The 9,373-nt window shown below is 47.7% G+C and overlaps 1 protein-coding gene across 8 annotated transcripts in view; it reads right to left on the bottom strand.

Annotated features, from left to right (window-relative positions):
* Positions 1-8,158, bottom strand: part of LOC129405627 (collagen alpha-1(XIII) chain-like) — a 75,418-nt gene extending 67,260 nt beyond the window's left edge. For all 8 annotated transcript variants that reach the window (XM_055142288.1, XM_055142289.1, XM_055142290.1 and 5 more), the window contains exons 1-3: positions 8,056-8,158; positions 7,500-7,559; positions 6,840-6,977 (exon numbers count right to left, since the gene is read on the bottom strand). The gene's annotated coding sequence lies outside the window, so the exon portion shown is untranslated. The remainder of the gene's footprint in view (positions 1-6,839; positions 6,978-7,499; positions 7,560-8,055) is intronic.
* Between the last annotated feature and the right edge of the window lie 1,215 nt (positions 8,159-9,373).

Here is a 9,373-nt window from a genome sequence, read left to right as displayed (position 1 = left end):
TTAGTATGCCCATGCCTGAAAAGCTTAGCCAAAAATTCCTGTTTCATAAGCAAAGAATAAATAGCCATGGTCTGAGCATGTAGGGGTGTGTGTGTGTGTGTGTGTGTGTGTGTGTGTGTGTGTGTGTGTGTGTGTGTGCACATGCAAGAGAGATAGTAAACAGACATTTGACTGTGAATTTTGCATCTGCCAGTTACTACCAAAGAACATGACTGATTAAAGCCAAACTTCAGTGAATGGGCACCCATGGATGGGATCACAGTGGCAAGTGAATGAACATGCAGGCCTGTGCCTGGTCTAAGGATCAGGATCAGGAAATAAAGCAGTGGCAATCACACCTAGGTGGTGAGCCATGCAGGCTTACTTGCCAGCCCGTACCTGCATCTAAGGCATAAGACAAAGCTTTGTGTCTGTGTGTGTGTGCATTTGTGATTAGCCGATCATAATTGATAACTTATGGGTAGCAAATCATATGTGAGACACAAAATCATGGAACAAGAAATACAGAAAATACAGACACAAGAAATACGGGACATACAGGTATAACAAGAAACATACACATCAAACTGTTGGATATCATTGGTTTGTCCTTTCCCCCTTGCCACTAGGAGCTTAGGTTTATCAGTCACACCCATCAAAGTGCTCCCGAGTGACTCCCATTCTTTTGTTTATCTGTAACCAATTCTACCAGTTTATCTGCTCTTCCCTTAATCAAACTCTGTTAATTGGTAAGGTCAGAACTTCCTAGGACACTGAATAGTATAACATTGCCTTTCTCTCCTCTTTATGCCTTTTGAATAATTTACTTTAAAGCTATGTCCTTTTTGTATAGACACAAGAAGACAATATTATGTTTTTATAACTTAAGACTTAATTGGCCTCGATATTCCCTCCTGGGCATCTGCTCTCTCCACTTAAGCCTCAGTTGCCCTCAGTTCCTAGCACCCCAAAGTAGGGTCCCCGACGTGGGACGGGAAGGATCCAGGGCAAGCGGTGAGTTATGTGCTACCCTGGCATCGAGATGGGCCTGGCCAAAGTGCCTAATTCTTAACTATAAGTTAAGAGCTTGATCATAGACAAATGCTGTCATGATCCAATAGTAATTATGAGACTGGGACCCTGCTAGGGATAGGAAAGACTGATCTGGCCTGAGCACTGTAGTCTGAGATTGAGATGGCCCCAGGAGAGCAATTCTATAAGCTTTAATGCATCTCTTATTGTGTCCATACAAAATGATTAATATTATGAATTCTTATATGTTTGCTGGCTGAGGAGAAGAGAAACACATTCATGGGACTCTGCCCTTGGGTGGGTCTTCCTGCTGAAAGAGAATTAAGTCCTAGGAGAAGCATCCCCTGAGGAAAAAGAACCTTACCCTATTGCTGACCACACCTATGTGTATGCCCCAACCCCCTCATGCGGTGGAGATTTAACTAGGCTGTAAGAGTGGGTTGGGGGCCAGATCCACGGATCCAGATCCACGGGGCCAGATCCATGGGAGCCAGATCCATGGGGGCCAGATCCACGGGGGCCAGATCCACAGATTGAGAGAGAGACCGAGAGCCGGGAGAGAGGCAGAGAGAGAGAGAGAATGAAGTAGGATGGGGGAGAAAGAAGCAGGAGGAGAATCAGAGGAAAATGGAGATGGACATGAAATAAACCGATCGAGCAACCAGTTTGGCCTTCTTCCTTCCTTCGCCTGCCTCGCTCGCCTGCGCGCCCTTTCTTTTCTTTTTATTTTTATACACAAACAAGATATAGGGAACATAGAGAATTGAAGAAAACGGTCAGCACTACATGTTAAGCAACAGCTTACTTAAGTCAAAGCCAGAGCATGATAAACCACAACACATGCAAGAATGAGTATAATTTGAACCTTGTTCTCAGCAGCTGGCTGGATAAAAGGTGATTTCTGCAAATGCATCTTATGCGAGCAATGAATTATCGAGACCATCTGTGTTCACCTGTATCCTGTGATCACAGTTTTTGCGAGTTTTTTAAGTATCAGCACAACAATCTTAACATACCCATGTAACCATTGTAACAGTAATCTAATATAACCATACCAATGCTCAGAAACACTAGATCATGGTCACCTCAGCCATGACATAAAACCTAACAGCAAAAGCAGCAACACCACAAAGTAAGCACAAACAAACATTACACAAACATAAGTGAATTAATAAAAAGACCCAGGCACAGGTGTTGTAGTCTTTTATTAGTCTCCTCAAAACACACCCAGCGATGGTGTGTTGGGTGGCCTGCTCGTCACCCGACACCATGTGTTGGTGGTAAAAGACACACTGCAACAGCACCCCGACCACACAAAGTCCAGCTTCTCCAGGGAGTCCGGAATACAAGCCAATGGCCAACATCACAGCAGACATGCAAGTGTCCACAAGGCAGCGCTGAGGTCAGAAGAGGAACCCAGCCAACACTCTTCCACTCACTCACCAGAGGCCTTCCCGAGTTACTACCAGAATGCCAAACAGAGCAACAGGGACTGAAATGTCCATCCACAGACCACAGACTTGACCACACACACATAACTTGCAGCACCTACCCAAAGTGACAAAAGGCACAGAGTAAACTGAGAAGAGAAATAAAGGCCTCCCGAGTGTTCTTACTGACAGTGAATACTCTGAACACTAATCGATTGTGTGCCTACCTTACAGAATGTCATCATGAATGCACCTTCTCAAGGACCGACTAATGCCCTGAAAACAGGGGCCTCCCGTGTCCCCCAGTTCACTTCCTCTCCCTCACTGGGACTTCCTCACTGGCCCACTTGTAAGGCCAGAAAAGGGAGAAAACTTGCAAAGCCACACATTGAGAGAACCAGTCCATAAGAACTAACCATCTTTCAGGATGAATGCAGTAGCAGACAATCCAAACACTGGCATTGCTGCAACTACTAATACAGTCTCAGTAGAGAATAAAAGCACACTTGGATAATACATGGAGACAAAGTACAGCGTGCCACATGAGCAAGGGTGGCAAATCCACACATGAATGCAACGAGTCTGGAGAGCCCAAAAGAAACTTGAGACTCACTTAGCATCCATGTGAAAGTGGAAATCCATCAGAAATATTGCATGTATTTCTGCATATATAGTGCATATATTTTTTGCAACATATTACATGTGCTGACAGTGGTCTTTCCAAGCATGCTTTGTCATGGAGTTGCTGAGTCCTGAAAAGCTGTTCAGGACTCATGGTCATGAAATACAGGTGGTGCTTCCCAGGAAGCTCCTTGTGGGGAAAGATGATCTATTTTCAATGATGATCAGCAGTGTAGGACAGCTGTGTCACACCCAGCAAACAGTATGCAACCCCTAAAACGCCCTGCACCCAAACCAAGGAAACAAAGCATTGGGGAGAGGTTTATACATGCTTATACATGCCAGCAAGTACACGTGCAAGTAACTAAGAATAAAACAAAGCTCCATGTCTCTACATGCAGGTGTGTGCATGTGTGGCTAGTCAATCATCATTAGTAAATCATGTGTCACACTGACATGTACCACAAGAATGCACATACAGGAACACAGCACTAGGGAAAAATGAAGTACGATTTCCTGAGACAAGGATGCAGGCATGTTTCTGATCTGACACTAGGTGGACTTGGGCTGTGTGGCTGCAGTGGGAAAAGCACTGCCACTACACGGCATAGGTGCAGTAACGCCCTGCGTGCGTCTGTCAGAAATCAAGCCATTAAAACTTAAATTGAGCCACAAAATCTAAATGGCACAGACCACAAAACAAATTCTGGACAATAACAACATGGCATGCCATAGCAGACCGTCTGATGTGACGTCCAACCAAGAGCCACCAGAGGGACACAGACATGCCATGGACATTGCCATGGACATGGACATGCAAAGGAAGTGCTGCAGAGTGTATAACATATTTTTCATATGTTATGTTTTCAAAAAGCATAGACACGAGAATGAATCATGACTTACTCTTGTGTCCGGCAGCCTGCTAGACAAATGGTAATTTCTGCAAATGCATTTTATGTGAGGACTGAATTTGTGAGAACATCTGTGCTTGCTAACATCCAGGGCCTCCTCAGTTCATGAGGCCCCTGACCCCATGCTTTTTCTCTCTTATTTCTGTCTCTTTCCTGAATCCTCGTCGTGTTACTGCTTCAAAGCCTTTTCACCTTCGACTGGTCCCAGGCTACTGGCACCAGAAAAATGCCTCAACAATAAGGACTGTCTGATACAAAATCTAATCAGAAAACCACAGTAAACTGTGAGGACCCAAAACTGTAGGAGTGGATCCCTGCTAAAACAGTAAGCGAACCTCCGATTGTGAGTGTGTTCTGGGGATTTGCTACTCAGGGTAATAATCAGCCAAAGTACTTCAAAAGACAGGGAGTACATTCTAGTCCTTCGACAAACCAGCAGGAGGAAAATTAGAAGAATCAGGTTCACAGTGACATAGGGTATTGCACACAGCAGAAACACCACCGTCATAGCAAAAACACACAGAGCTAAAGTGCAGGGCTATTGCTAAAGGAGCACGGTACAACAATTTGAACAACTGCCAGTCATGAGGTGAACTTCACAATAAAAGGACTCTGCAACGGTTAAAAGTGTACAGTAATAGTACATCGCAGCAGACTGGACCATTCAGATGGATGGCTTTATAAGCAAATAAAGAATCCAGCAAGGCAATAAATACTGCAAAAGGACTGTAAGTCATATCCATAATTTCATAACAGCTACCTGAGCATCATAACAATTTCAAAGTCAATGAAGGACAAATATTGGTAACAATACCTGGTTCGGTCAGTCAAGCTCTATTGTTGCCCACCAAAGACACCTGAGATAAGATCATACAGCAGCAGACTATGCAAAGCACACGCAACAGACAAAGCAAGGATGGCCATGCTGCTTAAGGAAATGTAGACAGGTCCTATTTATGCCTCTATCATTTCACTAGCAGTCTCAAGATCTCCACACTGGGCAGAATCAAACAGTGGGAAAGGAGCTGTACTCGGCTGTTGACCGCATCAATGCTTCCAGAGAGGAAATGCAAAACAATGGGCCTGTGGAGAAAGCGGGAGCTACAAAATCCGCACTAGCATTCAGTCAGCAATGAGAGAAGCAAACATAAGTTCTGCAGTACAAGGGGGAAAATTTTGAATAAAATTAAATGGAAAAGGGGGCTGGAGAGATAACAAAACCGGGAGGGCATTGGCCGATTACCAGCATGCCATAGGGTCCCCCAAGCACCACCAGGAGTGATTCCTGAGTGCAGAGCCAGGAACCGCTGTGCATTGCCGGGTGTGACCCAAAGAGAAAAAAAAGGGAGAAAAGGAAAAGAAATCCATTTATTTTAGCTTGGCTTTGCACTCAAAGCACACATACACCTACCAGCCCTCAGGGTAACACCTGGATCTGTGCTCAGAATTATGAAGTTATTGAAGGGATAAAATCTCGACCTCCTGCAAGATGCAGTGCATGCTGCCTGGACCCTCATCCATTTAAAATCAAGGGGTTGGAGCGATAGCACGGTGGTCTGGGAATTTGCCTTGCACACGGCTGACCCAGGTTCCATTCCCAGCATCACATACAGTCTACTGAGCACTGCCAGGGGTAATTCATGAGGGCAGAGTCAGGAATAACCCCTGAGCATTGCCAGGTGTGACACAAAAATAAAAAAAAAATTAAAAATAACAAATATAATGAAAAGGAGTGGGAGGGATGCTGGGTTTATTTGTAGTGGAGAATGGGCACTGGTGAAGGGATGGGTTCTCAAACTTTGTATCAGGGAAACAAGAGCACTAAAATGCATAAATCTGTAACTGTACGCTCACTGTGACAACTCACTAAAAATAAGTAAATTTAAATATATATATATTATAAAATAAAATAAGATAAAAAAATAGGGGCCGGAGCGATAGCACAGCAGGTAGGGCGTTTGCCTTGCACGCGGCCGACCTGGGTTCGATCCCCGGCATCCCATATGGTCCCCCCAAGCACCGCCAGGGGTGATTCCTGAGTGCATGTGCCAGGAGTAACCCCTGAGCATCGCTGGGTGTGACCCAAAAAGCAAAAATAAGTAAATAAATAAATAAATTTTTTTTAAAATAATAATAAAATCAAGGAAGGGTAAATATACCAAAAAAAAAAAATCCACTTCAGCAAAAGGGCACAGCCCTTGCACATACAAGATCCAGACGGAAGTATCTGGCACAGCAATGCAATGTGCCAGCCTGGGGGGTCCCTGAACTGCCTGCCCTGTGCTCCCTGTGTCCCAGTGATAAGGCAACCAAGCGTGCCCTGGGGCCACCATGGGCCCAACTGCAGCCCCTGGAGGGAAGCAGAAGCCCATAATCGTGCCTTAGGAGGCATTTCTGGAGTATACCCCAGGGGCTCAATGCCTGACCCTGTGCATATGCTCAGAATTGCACCCCAGTGCTATTCAGAGGACATAAAGAAAGGATGAAACTGGGTGATCTGGTGGCCAAGAGACAAACAGCACCCCCTAACGCGTAGGTCTGGTCCCATAGTACCAGGAATTTAGGGAACAGGGTAGAGCCTGGTAACTGTTACTCCTTAATGCTGCCAATGGTGGATTTCTTAGAATCGAATCTCTTATCATGTTCTATAGCAATGTCAACACACACAGAAAACATGAGGTCAGGTTCTGTACATTACACACGTTTCACCGTATAAAGAGAAACTTCACTCCTGAATCATCGTTAGCCATTGTAAAAACTGGAAAAGATTAACCACAGTTGAATGCAATGACAACTTTTCCACGTGATGTGAAAATGAGCCTGTGATACGACACACGTGCATTGTGTGTGATCGGCGATGACTCACCTCTGCACAGCACCTCAGGCACGCTGGAGCTGGAAGCTAACAGTGTTGCGGCAGGAGCAGTCATGTGGGTCTATGGTGGAACATGATGAACATCAAGCCATGCATGCATGTCGGGGTTCTGGAGGCCGACAGTAAAACCTAGAAAACAGGCATGTAATGGTTGCTGAAAACCCATGGATGGATATGGTCAGGGATGTGCCTGTAAGAGCCAGAGTGATGTCTGCAAGTGGTCACTGGCACGATGCCCAGCACACTCCATTTCTGTGGATTTCTCCTTCAGACCTTTTGTGGGAGGGGGGTGGTCACCCAGTGCTCTCAGATCTGTATACTCCTATGACTGTCAATGACTGTGCAGAGGCAGAGCAGTGTGTGAGGACATGCCACCCTCCATCTGACAGTGAGCACTAGTCACTGTCTCAGACAGGGTGAAGCTAACTAGTACTCTACAATCCTGTCACGTATTGCACGTGAGTAACTGAATTTTTAGCTCACTGACACTAAAATGAATGCAGTCTGAGAACGAGTGCTCCCTTCAACACTCCATGACCTTTTAGAGTTGCTCCCTTGAGACACTTATGCTAAGAAAGGGCAATAATGATCGTCTTACAGTAACACCGGTTGCTATGCTAAAGAGGAGTAATAAGCGAGCAGGAGTCCTACCTCAGAAGCTCGGGAGCTCTGACATCATCTTCTGGTGCCCATCCCAGCTTCCAATGGAACCTAGTGACGAAAGAACACAAAGATCAGGCAAGGCACATTTCTGGTGCACACAAGTGCACCCGGCCCTGAGGAGGGAAACTGGGAACAGTGGTGGTGAGAAGCGTACACTGGTGGTGTTGGAACATTAGGATTTCATGACTGAAATCCAATCATTGACAACTTTGCATGCGTATCTCACTGAGTCGGTTTCTTAAAATGAATAATTAATTAAAAATAAAAATAAGAGCTTAATTCAAAAAAATTAAAAGGCAGGGGACAGTTCCCAGCAGTGCTGAACACAGCCAGGCATCACTGGCCAGCGCTGAGACGGGAAAGACGCCTGACCCGCCTGCCTGGCCAAAGCAGCGCCCCTCTCCGGGCGGCACGTGAGGGAAACGCCAAACGCCCCCGCGCTGCGTCTGCGGGAAGAGTCGGCAGCGAAGGGCGAAGGGCGAAGGGCGCTGAGGTGAGACGGGAGACAACACCCGGCACTGAGGGAAACCTGGCCCGGGCTCACCGAGTCTGCGACCCTCCCAGAGGAACAGCCGGAACCGAACTACACGGACGATCGGGCGCAGAGACCCCCAGTCACGGCCGTCTGCTCCCCTGCACGAGCGCCGGAAATAGGGAGGGCCGCGAGGAGGGGCACGGGCGAGGGCACACCCCCAGGGGGCACACGTGAGGCATGCGTGGCCACACCCCGGGAGGCTACAGGCGCCGGAAATAGGGAGGGCCCCGAGGAGGGGCACGGGCGAGGGCACACCCCCAGGGGGCACAGGTGAGGCACGCGTGGCCACACCCCGGGAGGCTGCCAAGTGGGGCCACACCCCCAGGCCCCCAGGGCGAGGGGCCACACCCCCAGGAGCCATCTAGACTCTGCCCCCTTGGCCCTGGCAAGCGAGACCATGATCAATAAAAGGGGTTCGGAGAGAAGGTGAGGGGTAGGGAGAGTGTATAGCGGGAAGATTGGAATAAACTGCAAGTGATGATGTAGGCAGGTAGATAGGGAAAGGCCCTTGGCAATGAAAATTGAGATTTAACAGAGTCTCTGGGAAGGGGACTCTTAAGATGTGCAGATTCAAGAAAACAAAAGACCCGGAAGAAACCATCAGCAGACCCTGAGGACAATAGACCCCTCCCCAGGGGGTTCCCCAAAGAAGGCCATCACCACTCCCAACCTCCCTGGTAACCTCCTTAGCAACGGACTTTTACCTGGGAAGAAGCCCCCACGTGGGGGCAGGTTGAAGAAACCCTGTAAAGGCCACCTTGAACAAAGGAAGGGCGCGCATATGCTGCCTGAGCCCATGTGCTGCTTGTGCCATGTGGCCGAGCACATGTGTCGCCCGCATCTCCCCCCTTGAGATGTGTACTTTCATGCTTTCGTGTCCAGTGCTAGGATGTGTGTAGAGCTCTCTCCATCTTTGGAGGAGCCCTCGTTCTCTCTTGAGCGCGTTATTCTTACTATTCTCTCTCCCACTTATCCCTTCCTCCCTCCCTCAGCAACTTCTGAATAAAATCTATTTACTTCACTGCTTGTCTACTCCTGAAATTCTTTTCCGAGAGCGAGACAAGAACCCAGTAACTCTGGGCCCCGGGTGGTAGAGGCGGTTGGGGAGAAAGTGACCGTCTTTCTCCTCCCCACTTCACATAAGTCACCCGTGGGGCCCACCGACATCAGTGAGACCAACCATCTTGGCTCTGTTCCTTCCTTCGCCTGCCACATCATCGCCATCAACCTCCCCGGGGAGGGGGAAGCGGCCGGAGACTACCGAACTTGGGTGGCAGGAGAGACAGCGCTGCTGCCCTAGGCCCTGTGCCTGGCTCAGGCGGTGAGG

Source organism: Sorex araneus, chromosome 6 (genome assembly GCF_027595985.1).
Source record: "Sorex araneus isolate mSorAra2 chromosome 6, mSorAra2.pri, whole genome shotgun sequence".
Taxonomy (NCBI): domain Eukaryota; kingdom Metazoa; phylum Chordata; class Mammalia; order Eulipotyphla; family Soricidae; genus Sorex; species Sorex araneus.
Note: the sequence above shows the minus strand (reverse complement) of the source record. Positions and strands in the feature narration are given on the sequence as shown.